We start from the raw sequence: 14621 nt of genomic DNA, 5'->3' as shown, positions 1-14621 counted from the left end.
ATTAGTGTTTGAATGACAGTGTTTATATACTAACTAAAGTGCTGCTAAAAAAATCAGTGTTGTGGAATACATAGCTGTTCGTTTTCAGCGTATGTCTAAGTTGGTATTTCTCTCCTATCCAAAATGTCTTATTGTTGATATAAATATGATGTTTAATAATGCGAACAAAGACCACTCGCATTTGTCGCATTTATTTCACGCTCGCGTTAATTTCAAGATTTACAGTACTCATTTTCATAATGTTCACTGTTCTTCGCAGTGGAATAACAATATTAAGTCCACTCAGTGAATTGGTATAAATACCAGGCGAGAGTGCAACTTGTGCCTTTGCGGTGCTTGTTATTCAGTAAGCGTTGTATACATCCCCCAAGCTGAATAGAGTTTCAAAGCTTTGATCTGAACGTGAGTTGTCGAAAAACGAACATTTTGCTATCTATATGAATATATAACATTTATCTTTCCTCATAGATATCATTTTTTAAACTGACCTTTGCATGTGTTTCGTTTCCAGAGACAAAGACTTTGTCTTTACTGCTCCACTCTTTCTTTTAATGGGACGCCACGCAATGTGCCTTTCTACCACGGGGACAGGTGGTCCATTTGTTTATGCAACCCATAAAGGTACCTTAGGAATGCCAGGAAACGGTGGGTTCGAATCGTAGAATCGCCATGATTACGTTTCTGGCTTCGTCACCCTACCCTTGCTAGAGGGTTTCACCAAAGTGGTGAAGGTCGCTTTGGGATTTCCTCCAACATCAAGCAGATATGCCATGAGATAACCGACATATTGTTTAAACAGTTAGTTCTGTGAGATAACTAAGTGCTGAAGCGTGTAAAAACCAAACTCACTCACTCGCTCTTATTTACGTTTCGTTTCGAGTGACGTTTCTTTTTCAGTTCACTTTTTATACACAAGCCTACTTTTGTGTTGCCTTTTTTTTCAAATATGATCATGTATTCGATACCGTTGCATATATTTGTTATTTCATAATCTTTAATTATGTTTTTAATAATGAAATACAACAAAGAAAAATCGGTGTTTCACTCGAGAGATACAAATATATAACATATATATAATCATCTCAAAGTATGGACTTGATCATCTTCCCGAGGCAAGAGAGTTAACTGACTATAAAAGTCCAGTTTCCACCCTTGCCGAACTAGACTGGCATTATGGAGTTACATTTTGGCTGGACTAACGAGTCTATGCATAGTCCAGTCAAAATCGAAGTCCGGTTCGTAAACTGTCGAGCAGATTTCGATCGATTGGAGGATTTGCAAAGCATGTGCACCGCCAACTTGTCAGCAGATATTTTCCAAATCTTATCATGTTTTAAATCAAGGTGCTCACTTGATTTGATGCATTTCGTGACGTAAGACCCTTTTTTATCACAAAATCGATCTTGATTATCGATCAGATCTTCCTGACTTGGGCGCCACCATTTTGTGTGAAGCAAACGCAAATGATACGAGAGGTGGAATCTGATTGGTCCATAGGAGAGGCTTAGAAGGGACATCACTGGTAATAGCCACTGGTGGCACTATGATCGAGCCCAGTAGTTCCAGCCTAGATCGGCAAGGGTGGAAACTGGACTTTAACAGTCAGTAAACTCTCTTGCCTCGGGAAGATGGGACTTGATATGTCAAACATTTATACTGCGTACGTAATAATTTTATAGCAGTTCTTTTAATATGCCTTCATCATATAGGAGCGTTCAAGTTGTTTGGTTAGTTGTTTAACGCCGCACTCAGCAATATTCCAGCTGTACGACGGTGATCTGTAAATAATCGGGTTTGGACCAGACAGTCCAGTGATTAATATCATGAGCAACGATCCACTTATTTGGTTCGGTTTTGTTTTGTTCGTTGTTTAACGCCGCACTCAGTAATATTCCAGGTATATGAAGGCGGTCTGTAAATAATTGAGTCTGGACCAGACAATCCAGTGATTGACATCATGAACATCGATCAACGCAATTGGAATCGATGACATTCATCAACCAAGTCAGCGAGCCTGACCACCGATCCCGTTAGTCGCCTCTTACAACAAGCATCACCGCCTTTTAAAGCAGGCAAGACCTTATTTTACACCGGATCATCACGGGTCCTTACTGTATATGTGGCTTCATTCATTTATCTGTGTGCTGATTGTTATCTGTTACCTGTTATCGCCCACAGTGAAATTTGCTCAGGAACAAAACGTCTATAGTTGCCAGAGAATCCAAGAAAACGACAAACATCTTTGACATCACATCGAATTGACCAGGTCTTCAATACCTCAATCTTCTCAGGGTCTGTTTTGATACGCTCCTTGGAGATTATGTGACCCAGGAATTTAAGAGCGGGATCGAGTTACACTCGTCGAACCCAGTAGGGCCAACAGTAAAAGCAGTGCGGGCCTTGTGCTCCTCATCTACTTGAACTTGCCAACATCCACTTTTAAGCTCAAGAGAAGTATTTTGCCCCATGTAAAGGGTCAAGAGTTTCCGCTATCCTGAGTAGAGCATAGCAATCTCGAATTGTGCAAATGTTAAATTTCCGATTGTCAATACAGAAGCGCAAACTCGAGTCATGTTTCCGTACCAGGACAACACGCAAGGCATAACTTTAGCATCTAACAGCTGCATTATATGGTCCTTGACCTCTTGATACATAGAGGGTGGAAAACGTCATTGAATGGAGTCTCATCTGTGAGTTCCTTTCGATAGGTGACCAAGTCAGTGTGTCCAATGTCCATATCAGACTTGCTAGCACATCATCAAACTCATTCAGTAGAGAGCACAATTAAGTTCTTTCATCAAGAGTGTGATTATCACCGAGCGAGTCCAGATCAAATAATTTTGTAGTCAGTGTTGTTGACTTCATCTTCAGTGGATAAGCTGTCCAACACAGCGACTTGCTCTAACTTTGGCTGGAATTGTAACAGCCTTGGTGGACAGTCTATCGACCTCAACCTTGACCTTGAGAAGAATTCCCAAGATACCCTGTCACCAGGGTTGCTTTCACAGGCAGCACGAAAAGAATTGGTCCCCAAGATAATAGGTACCTCAGAGGGGAAGTCTGTAGTGGGCACCACAAGAATAAGTGCGGGTACCTCCACTACTTGACCCATTAAGTCAGGGGGTAAAGCAATAATAGCCTCAGCATACCCCCAAATAGGGTAGCTTGGCTCCCCCAGCTCCATGCACCTCTAGTAATGAGCTGATTTGGTGGAGTGGTAAGTGAGGCAGGTAGGCTCTGTAGAAGTTTTCAGAGAGAGATACTCGTTCAATGCCAGTCACTATCGAAACTTCACAGGCATGCTCCTCAACCTTCACATGCACAATGTTTGGATGCCCAACTAAATTTAAAGGAACCTTTTGTTGAGAGGTTTGGTTAGAGTCCTCAGTTCGCTCCATAGCTGGGACTCTTACAAGTTTAAAGCAGGGAAATGCTGGTGACTCGTGAAGATTCCGGGGTAGAAAAGGTCTTCAGCAACCCATGCTTGCTGTAAAAGGTGACTATGCTTGTCGTAAAGAGGCGACTAACGGGATCGGGCGGTCATGCTCGCTGACTTGGTTGATGCATGTCATCGATCCCAATTGCGTGGATCGATGCTCATGATTTTAATCACTGGATTGTCTGGTCCAGACTCGATTATTTACAGACCGCCGTCATATACCTGGAATATTGCTGAGTGCGGTGTTAAACAACAAACCAACAAACCAAGCTGGTGACCACTTTTAAGCCCTGGCCTCCACACTCTAAACACATAACTGATGATTGTTGTGGAGGAAATGGTTTATCCCCAACCTGTTTCTTGTATGCTTGTTTCTATCTGCCCCTTTTAAGGGACTTTTGGCATGGCTCCTGGTGGGTGGTTTGTAAGAGGAGGATCAACACAAGGAACTTTGTCCCCCATAGACTGAAGACTCTTATCAAGGTATTTAAGCCTAGAGAGCACATCCTCCATCTGGGCACGGGACACTGATGTGTCCCTTTAGGAGTTAACAGTTCCTCCTCCACTCGAAGTACAATGAAGCAGCAGTTGGCTGTAATCGAGACTAGAGTCAAAGTGATGACGAGTTACCTGCTTCAAAGCATCCTGGGACAACCCCATCCAGCCATTCGAAGGTCATGGCAGCATTTGGTGGGAGCATTCCTGCAACTGACATCTTTGATATCAAGTCACGAAGTCTACAACTCCAAGCTGCAACACACTCGTTTATTACCTTGCGAGCTGTGTGAAAGCGCCCCATGAGGCATCACATTGCCAAATACAATGTCCAACTGCTCTAATGCAGTATCAATGGTTGTCTCAGCAGGGAAGCCAATGAGAAGATCTGCTTCAGAGCCCTTGGCTGCTCTCTTGGCATTGACTATGGCGATGTCAGAGTAAGCATTTTCATATCGACCCCCCAATATTTCAAGGTGCCACTGACTATACTTCACATTATTCTTTGCCCTATCCCCGAGAAAATGTAGACACCCGGGGATTTGATTTATTGATTATTGGCATGTAAGAAGTGCGTGATATGGGCATGGTGGAATGTGGAGTTGCCAGGAACTTACTAGTCTGAGAAGGTGGAGTGCACCCATGGTATGGAATGGGCATGGGAATATGTCTGTTGGGCCAGGCCTCAAATGGTGCCCGAGTCAGACATGTAATGACACGCAACTGCTGTGAGTAAGCGGTTGATGAACCCTGGGGTTGGTCACAGCTGAAGAGTGACCCATAGGACCTAGGCAAAGAATTAGGCAATTCTATCCTTGAACAAGGGTCTTGTGGGGGTATTCTCTGCTATGAGCCCATACAGAAGGCAACAAAGGAGACCCCAGAGGTGAATGTGCCAGCAGTGACGATAGTCCAGGTGTGTATGGAGGGACAACAGCCCTTCAGCTATCCCCAGGAGGATGTATCTCCAGACCCAACATCAGCTACATAAGTCGTCTGAGGTGGATGTGGATTTGTGTCACCTGCTAGACGGGAGAGTACACTAGTGCGGACTGAGGGATCAAGCTGATGGATGAAATTCACAACCTGATCAACCTGTGATCTAACATCATTGTCCGATTGAGCCATGATGATGTGTATAATATACAAGTTTGACTAACCCTCTAACAGGCAACAAGGATCCTATAAGTTGGGACCCAACAACTATATTATGAACTGAGGGCAGTATGGAAGGCGATTGCAAAGTACAAAACCTATTAGGTATTAGGATACAAAAAGCAAGGATACAAGATGGACTATATAGTGATACTGACATCAAGTCAGTTAAGCAAGCAGTTAAAGATCTGCTATGACTGATGATAGTATTAAAAGACTAACGAGTATATGACGAAATGAAGAAACAAAATACTTTTGTTAGTGGTTTGCTGAAGAGAGATGCGTCCACAATAAAGCAAAGACAGCAGGAACAGCACGGAAAAAGTACTGAGGATAAAGTTTGACACAGATACGGTAAGGTGAAAGGGTATCAGTGCAAGTATCAGAAGTATTGACTGAAAAGATCAGTAAAGAATTACGGAAGCGTAGAAGGGCCACGGTGTATTTTTTTGGTCTAAGTATCTCCTTCGTAGGACTTAGTATCTCCTACGTAGGACTTACTATCTCCTACGTAGGAGATAGGAAGTCCTATGTAGGAGATACTAAGTTCTACATAGGAGATAGTAAGTCCTACGTAGGAGATACTAAGTCCTACGTTGGAGATACTAAGATACAAAAAAAATCACCGTGGCCCTACTACGCTTCCGTAAAAAATAAACTTTGGATTTTGAAATTGAACTGTTATAGTTAAATGTTAGATGATTTGAAATATGAATTTGGAATCAAAGTCAAATAATTACCAGCTACATTTAATATCAACCTGAATTTTTTATCAGCAGTGCAATTTTGAATAGAAATGAATAAATTTGTTTCAATGAGATGAATATAAGTCTATACTATATAAATGAACACTGTAGAAATAGAAATGTGGTAGAAATAGAATATGTCCTATAATCAATACTTTGTAAAAATCAATATGATTAAGAATTATAAACAAATGTAAACATGGTAAACTTATATATCACAGGATGATATTACAAATGGGATATTGCAATTAGGATATATATATAATGCATAAATAGAAATATACAGTATAAAATGTGGTTCACAGATAATGTCGGATAGTCAGGCTCTAGTGTCAAAGTTCACACAAGTCCTGAATTTGTGAAGCTCAAGTTATGGGGTTCATACACTTCAAGAATCAGTCTGTATGATGAATAAATCATCCATCAATGAAAGTGTATGAAATGGTCCTTTGAAACTGCATGAATACTTGAACTGACATCTGACATCTGATGAATTGTTAACTGTCTTTTCTCACTGTGCAAGTGATGCTGTTGGTGAAACTAGCAGCCCCACGTTGGGCGCCATTTTATAGCTGGGCGTGGTATGTAATGTACAGCCACTGGGCTGAAGGTGAAAACATAAGGCAGTTCTGGATAATGATGAAGTTTATTCTTGTATGTATGATACCCTTTCAATGAATATATTTGTTTCCAGAACAGGGTGGAAAAAGATAGAATATTGAAATGTTTCGCACCTTGAAATAAGAGAACCTCCCTCCATAAGATTTCAAACAGAATGCATGAGGGGTTGGGTGACAAAGTGGAACAAAGGGCCAATCAGAAGGAAGGTAGCATCTTACAGGTGTCAAAGGAAGTCAAGATGCTTCACAGTGATGTGAGGTGGTGGACATATCTAAAAATAGACAGGGGAAATCCAGGTGAAGCTGGAGAAATCACAGAGGCTGTAAAAGGGTATCAAGGTTGATGTTAGTTGACTGTGAACTTCAGACAAGGAAATCACATAGTGAACACAACATGGAATGATGGTGATAATGGATGAAAAAAATTATATATATATGGGGGGGGAGGGTGGTACTTATGTGGCTAACTCAGTCACAGTTAGCACCACCACTCGGCTACACTTAGTTCATATCATCATTGGGGCACGGGTGGCCCAGTCGTCTAAGGCGCCGCGATTCGCTGTGCAGAATTGCGTCCCTTGGGCACGCCAGAAACCTTTGATTGTGGGTTCGAATCCCGGTTCGCCCCGATTATGTTTCTAGGTTTGTCAGCACCATACCCGTGCTCGTGGGTTTCACCGAAGTGGTAAACGTCTGTGACCTGCATCACTTCGGGCTTTCCTCCCACATTAAGCTGACACTCCGTGATATAACTGGAATACTGTTGAAAGCGGCGTTAAACCCAACTCACTCACTCACTCATATCATCATTATTCCATTGCGTGTATAAAACTGATATATTTTTGCATATACATTGTATTACAGACATTTTCTAGTACACACTTTCCTCCATCAATGCTGCTGCAGTTGTTTCCAAATCTTTAACCGTAGCTACCATCAGGAACCATCATGGACCAATGTGACTTAACCTGATCAGGCGACAGCTGACCTCACCAGTGTCTGTCATCTTTGATTCCTAATGCTGTCTAATGAAGTACAACCTAGTCTCATATCTCCAGCTTCAACGATAGGAGTTATAAACACTTCCCGCAGACCCCATTGTAACAAAAGGCATTGAAACACAACAATTACATGCTAGTTTGTTTAACAACTTTTTCTCTAGTTGTGAGATCAGTTTTAATTTCTCCTATATCTGGTTCATTGTCTTCATGCCTGAATGAACAGCATGGCCCTGACCTTAACAGGGGAGTCAACCTGTCCAACATCGGGTAAAGACCCTTGAAGATCCGGGATAGAATAGGTCTTCAGCAACCCATACTTGTCGCGACAAAGGCACTTCTCCTACCACATTCCCTTTTGGCTAGCCAGAGTTTTACTTTCTTTACATACAACAGTACACTCACGACTATTAATAGTACCAATACGCGCTTCTTACAACAGATATTTCCAGTTATATTTCGCTTCCGGCATTTCCTTTTCATCTAAATCCAACAGCTGATTAACCAAATTATCCATTGAAATTTCATCAAACATTTTCAATTTCGTAGGCAAAGAGTTAAGATTTGATCGAATGGCTTGACTGACTGGTTTCCAAAGTAATATACTTGAAACGTTGTTGTCATTCATTCCCTGATTTCAAGAAAATATCTTGATATTTACCTTCATTATGGTAGTAGGGTAGCAGAGTAAGGTGATGATTTGAAAGCGAACATGATATATTTAGTTTGACTGCCCTAATGGCGGCAAGATTGTTGTAAGATCGCTCTCATCCGTCTTTACAAACCATTGAGACTGCAAGTATCTTATCAGTCGTCACAATACACTGGCCACTGAAAAAATACTAGTATTCAGCCATGGACAATACAGCGTTTGGTCTCATCTCTGTCCTATACACATGACTGAATTTCATTTCACCTTTCATGAAAAGGGCTATCACACATGGGGTGCAAAGGTTGATGGGACAGACAGGACTCTGTTTCTAGTTTATATTGAGCTATCACATTACCTTGTTCATTTACCTTGGTTTGATTTATCATGTTTGGCATTGGTAGATTATGTGCTCTTTTTATTTCAAATCTGTCATCTGCGTCTAATAATGGAATTGGAATTATCACTGAGATCTTATCATTTTCCAAGTTTGTGAACTATAAAAGTACCACAAACCAGTGTCTGGATTAACTGGTGACTTGAAACGAGCTGGTAAGTGAGCTTTAACCTCTCTTGATAATATTCTCAGATTGCTTGGTGTTGTGGTGCTGGGAGACAGGTGTCCCAACGATAACATATTCAGTTGTAGTTGTAAGTGTTTAAAATAAGACATTTTACTACATATCTCTTATTTCTTCAATTACCAGTTCAAGTTGTAGATATATTTTATTGCCTATTCCAACTTCATGATTCTACTCTTCACAGCACTAGTAACACTTGTCATTTTCTCATCAATGATGCAGATTTTCAAGTATCTCATTAACAGCATGTCAGTTCTCTGAAATTTGTACTCGAGATGTATTCAGTATAGAAAGGCCTGAAGTTACCACATTTGCTGTATCTTTGTGGTTCTTTACTAACTTGCTAAAATTTCATTTAATGGAGTCTAAATGAGCAATAGTAGCAAAAAGCAAACCCAGAGCCTTCCCCCAAAACGGTAAAATTGATATTTTGTGTTTAGGTTGCAATTTATAGTATTCTGTGAAATTGTCATTGAGCAGTTTACTTCTATTTAGCATGTTGTTGTCTCATTGTCTAATTTGAGAAACATGTTCTTCATTCCATTCTCAGTTGCAGAATGATATTCGACTGATTAATTTTCTTATTGCTTCAGCTACTTCTGCTATGTTGTTTGCACATTTGTTCATGATATCCTAGTATTGTTTCAAATCTATCACAAAAGTAACTACAACCGTGAAGATCCGGGGTAGAGTAGGTCTTCAGCAACCCATGCTTGCCTTAAGAGGATACTATGCTTGTCATTAGGGGCGACTAACGGGATCAGGTGGTCAGGCTCGCTGGCTTGGTCGATGCATGTCATCGTATCCCAATTGCTTAGATCGATGCTCATGATGTCATTGGATTGTCTAGTCCAGACTCTATTTACAGACCGCCATCATATAGCTGGAATATTGCTGAGTGCGGCGTTAAACAACAAACAACAAAAGTAACTAAAGTACTGTTGGAAATGCAAGAAAACTGAATTTTCCACTTTGTTTTCATAATATAGTCTATAAAGTTGGTTGGTTGGTTTGGTGTTTAACGCCGCACTCAGCAATATTCCAGCTATATGATGGCGGTCTGTAAATAGAGTCTGGACTAGACAATCCAATGACATCATGAGCATCGATCTAAGCAATTGGGATACGATGACATGCATCAACCAAGTCAGCGAGCCTGACCACCCGATCCCGTTAGTCACCTTTTACGGCAAACATGGGTTGCTGAAGACCTATTCTGCCCCGGAATCTTCATAGGCCTCAGATAACATAACCATTATATGTAAGCATTCCTACATTAATTGTTTGATCAAAGAATCTGGTATAAATAACCTATCAAATAATGCAACATGTGTGGCAGTGTATATATGCCAGTGTGGTAACTGAGGAAGAAATCTGCCTAAATCCTAAGTCAGTACTGTCAACTTTTGACTTGACTCTGAACCTGAAGACATATCCATTCAATTTTTTCCACATCAGATCCATTAAGCACAGAGTGAAGACACTGGAGTAGCATGCTGTCACACATGATTTGGTGGACCTGTCTCTGACGCTTGCTGTTAATTGGAGTTAAGAATTACTTGTCTCTTCAAGGTGACCCATGTCAATCAGGACATGGGACTGTGGCTGTGCATGCTGCCACACACTACTCTGGTGGACTTGTCTCTTCAAGGTGGCCCATGTCAATCAGGACATAAGGCTGTGGCTGTGCATGCTGCCACACATGACTCTGGTGGACTTTTCTCTTCAAGGTGGCCCATGTCAATCAGGACATAGGATCCTGGCTGTGCATGCTGCCACACATGACTCTGGTGGACTTTTCTCTTCAAGGTGGCCCATGTCAATCAGGACATAGGATCCTGGCTGTGCATGCTGCCACACATGACTCTGGTGGACTTTTCTCTTCAAGGTGGCCCATGTCAATCAGGACATGGGACTGTGGCTGTGCATGCTGCCACTCATGACTCAGGTTGATTTGTCTCTTCAAGGTGGCCCATGTCAATCAGGACATAGGACTGTGGCTGTGCATGCTGCCACACGTGACTCTGGTTGACTTGACTCTTCAAGGTGGCACATGTCAATTTAGGACATGGGACTTTGGCTGTGCATGCTGCCACACACTACTCTGGTTGACTTCTCTATTAAGAGTTGACCCATGTCAATCAGGACATAGGACTGTGGCTGTGCATGCTGCCACACATGACTCTGGTTGACTTGACTCTTCAAGGTGGCCCATGTCAATCAGGACATGGGATCCTGGCTGTGCATGCTGCCACACGTGACTCAGGTTGACTTGTCTCTTCAAGGTGGCCCATGCCAATCAGGACATGGGACTGTGTCTGTGCATGCTGCCACTCATGACTCTGGTGGACTTTTCTCTTCAAGGTGGCCCATGCCAATCAGGACATGGGACTGTGGCTGTGCATGCTGCCACTCATGACTCTGGTGGACTTTTCTCTTCAAGGTGGCCTAATGTCAATCAGGACATGGGACTGTGGCTGTGCATGCTGCCACTCATGACTCTGGTGGACTTGCCTATTCAAGGTGGCCCATGTCAATCAGGACATGGGATCCTGGCTGTGCATGCTGCAACTCATGACTCTGGTGGACTTGTCTCTTCAAGGTGGCCCATGTCAATCAGGACATAGGACTGTGGCTGTGCATGCTGCCACACATGACTCTGGTGGACTTGTCTCTTCAAGGTGGCCCATGTCAATCAGGACATGGGACTGTGGCTGTGCATGCTGCCACACGTGACTCAGGTTGACTTGTCTCTTCAAGGTGGCCCATGTCAATCAGGACATTGGACTGTGGCTTGGAATGCTGCCTCTCACGACTCTGATGGACTTGCCTATTCAAGGTGGCCCATGTCAATCAGGACATGGGACTGTGGCTGTGCATGCTGCCACACATGACTCTGGTGGACTTGTCTCTTCAAGGTGGCCCATGCCAATCAGGACATGGGACTGTGGCTGTGCATGCTGCCACTCATGACTCTGGTGGGCTTTTCTCTTCTAGGTGGCCCATGTCAATCAGGACATGGGATCCTGGCTGTGCATGCTGCCACACATGACTCTGGTGGACTTTTCTCTTCAAGGTGGCCCATGTCAATCAGGACATGGGACTGTGGCTGTGCATGCTGCCACTCATGACTCTGGTGGACTTGTCTCTTCAAGGTGGCCCATGTCAATCAGGACATGGGATCCTGGCTGTGCATGCTGCCACACATGACTCTGGTGGACTTTTCTCTTCAAGGTGGCCCATGTCAATTAGGACATGGGACTGTGGCTGTGCATGCTGCCACTCATGACTCTGGTGGACGTGTCTCTTCAAGGTGGCCCATGCCAATCAGGACATGGGACTGTGGCTGTGCATGCTGCCGCTCATGACTCTGGTGGACGTGTCTCTTCAAGGTGGCCCATGTCAATCAGGACATTGGACTGTGGCTGTGCATGCTGCCACTCATGACTCTGGTGGACTTTTCTCTTCAAGGTGGCCTAATGTCAATCAGGACATGGGACTGTGGCTGTGCATGCTGCCACTCATGACTCTGGTGGACTTGCCTATTCAAGGTGGCCCATGTCAATCAGGACATGGGATCCTGGCTGTGCATGCTGCAACTCATGACTCTGGTGGACTTGTCTCTTCAAGGTGGCCCATGTCAATCAGGACATAGGACTGTGGCTGTGCATGCTGCCACACATGACTCTGGTGGACTTGTCTCTTCAAGGTGGCCCATGTCAATCAGGACATGGGACTGTGGCTGTGCATGCTGCCACACGTGACTCAGGTTGACTTGTCTCTTCAAGGTGGCCCATGTCAATCAGGACATTGGACTGTGGCTTGGAATGCTGCCTCTCACGACTCTGATGGACTTGCCTATTCAAGGTGGCCCATGTCAATCAGGACATGGGACTGTGGCTGTGCATGCTGCCACACATGACTCTGGTGGACTTGTCTCTTCAAGGTGGCCCATGCCAATCAGGACATGGGACTGTGGCTGTGCATGCTGCCACTCATGACTCTGGTGGGCTTTTCTCTTCTAGGTGGCCCATGTCAATCAGGACATGGGATCCTGGCTGTGCATGCTGCCACACATGACTCTGGTGGACTTTTCTCTTCAAGGTGGCCCATGTCAATCAGGACATGGGACTGTGGCTGTGCATGCTGCCACTCATGACTCTGGTGGACTTGTCTCTTCAAGGTGGCCCATGTCAATCAGGACATGGGATCCTGGCTGTGCATGCTGCCACACATGACTCTGGTGGACTTTTCTCTTCAAGGTGGCCCATGTCAATCAGGACATGGGACTGTGGCTGTGCATGCTGCCACTCATGACTCTGGTGGACGTGTCTCTTCAAGGTGGCCCATGCCAATCAGGACATGGGACTGTGGCTGTGCATGCTGCCGCTCATGACTCTGGTGGACGTGTCTCTTCAAGGTGGCCCATGTCAATCAGGACATGGGATCCTGGCTGTGCATGCTGCAACTCATGACTCTGGTGGACTTGTCTCTTCAAGGTGGCCCATGTCAATCAGGACATAGGACTGTGGCTGTGCATGCTGCCACACATGACTCTGGTGGACTTGTCTCTTCAAGGTGGCCCATGTCAATCAGGACATAGGACTGTGGCTGTGCATGCTGCCACACGTGACTCAGGTTGACTTGTCTCTTCAAGGTGGCCCATGTCAATCAGGACATTGGACTGTGGCTTGGAATGCTGCCTCTCACGACTCTGATGGACTTGCCTATTCAAGGTGGCCCATGTCAATCAGGACATGGGACTGTGGCTGTGCATGCTGCCACACGTGACTCTGGTGGACTTTTCTCTTCAAGGTGGCCCATGTCAATCAGGACATCGGACTGTGGCTGTGCATGCTGCCACTCATGAATCTGGTGGACTTTTCTCTTCAAGGTGGCCCATGTCAATCAGGACATGGGACTGTGGCTGTGCATGCTGCCACACATGACTCTGGTGGACTTTTCTCTTCAAGGTGGCCCATGTCAATCAGGACATGGGACTGTGTCTGTGCATGCTGCCACACATGACTCTGGTGGACTTTTCTCTTCAAGGTGGCCCATGTCAATCAGGACATGGGACTGTGTCTGTGCATGCTGCCACACATGACTCTGGTGGACTTGTCTCTTCAAGGTGGCCCATGCCAATCAGGACATGGGACTGTGGCTGTGCATGCTGCCACTCATGACTCTGGTGGGCTTTTCTCTTCAAGGTGGCCCATGTCAATCAGGACATGGGACTGTGGCTGTGCATGCTGCCACACATGACTCTGGTGGACTTTTCTCTTCAAGGTGGCCCATGTCAATCAGGACATGGGACTGTGGCTGTGCATGCTGCCTCTCACGACTCTGGTGAACTTGTCTCTTCAAGGTGGCCCATGTCAATCAGGACATGGGACTGTGGCTGTGCATGCTGCCACTCATGACTCTGGTGGACTTTTCTCTTCAAGGTGGCCCATGTCAATCAGGACATGGGACTGTGGCTGTGCATGCTGCCACACATGACTCTGGTGGACTTTTCTCTTCAAGGTGGCCCATGTCAATCAGGACATAGGACTGTGGCTGAGCATGCTGCCACTCATGACTCTGGTGGACTTTTCTCTTCAAGGTGGCCCATGTCAATCAGGACATGGGACTGTGGCTGTGCATGCTGCCACTCATGACTCTGGTTGACTTTTCTCTTCAAGGTGGCCCATGTCAATCAAGACATGGGACTGTGGCTGTGCATGCTGCCACACATGACTCTGGTGGACTTTTCTCTTCAAGGTGGCCCATGTCAATCAGGACATGGGACTGTGGCTGTGCATGCTGCCACACATGACTCTGGTGGACTTTTCTCTTCAAGGTGGTCCATGTCAATCAGGACATAAGGCTGTGGCTGTGCATGCTGCCACTCATGTCTCTGGTGGACTTGCCTATTCAAGGTGGTCCATGTCAATCA

At 44.6% G+C, this 14621-nt stretch overlaps 1 protein-coding gene across 1 annotated transcript in view; it reads left to right on the top strand.

Annotated features, from left to right (window-relative positions):
* Positions 1 to 329: 329 nt before the first annotated feature.
* LOC124149165 (sodium-coupled monocarboxylate transporter 1-like) overlaps positions 330 to 14621 on the top strand; it is a 44546-nt gene continuing 30254 nt past the window's right edge. Inside the window, exon 1 of the mRNA XM_046520568.2 lies at positions 330 to 402. The gene's annotated coding sequence lies outside the window, so the exon portion shown is untranslated. The remainder of the gene's footprint in view (positions 403 to 14621) is intronic.

This window comes from Haliotis rufescens, unplaced genomic scaffold (assembly GCF_023055435.1).
Source record: "Haliotis rufescens isolate VD_foot unplaced genomic scaffold, xgHalRufe1.0.p SCAF_96, whole genome shotgun sequence".
NCBI classification, from domain to species: domain Eukaryota; kingdom Metazoa; phylum Mollusca; class Gastropoda; order Lepetellida; family Haliotidae; genus Haliotis; species Haliotis rufescens.
This window is presented reverse-complemented; position numbering and strand designations above follow the sequence as displayed.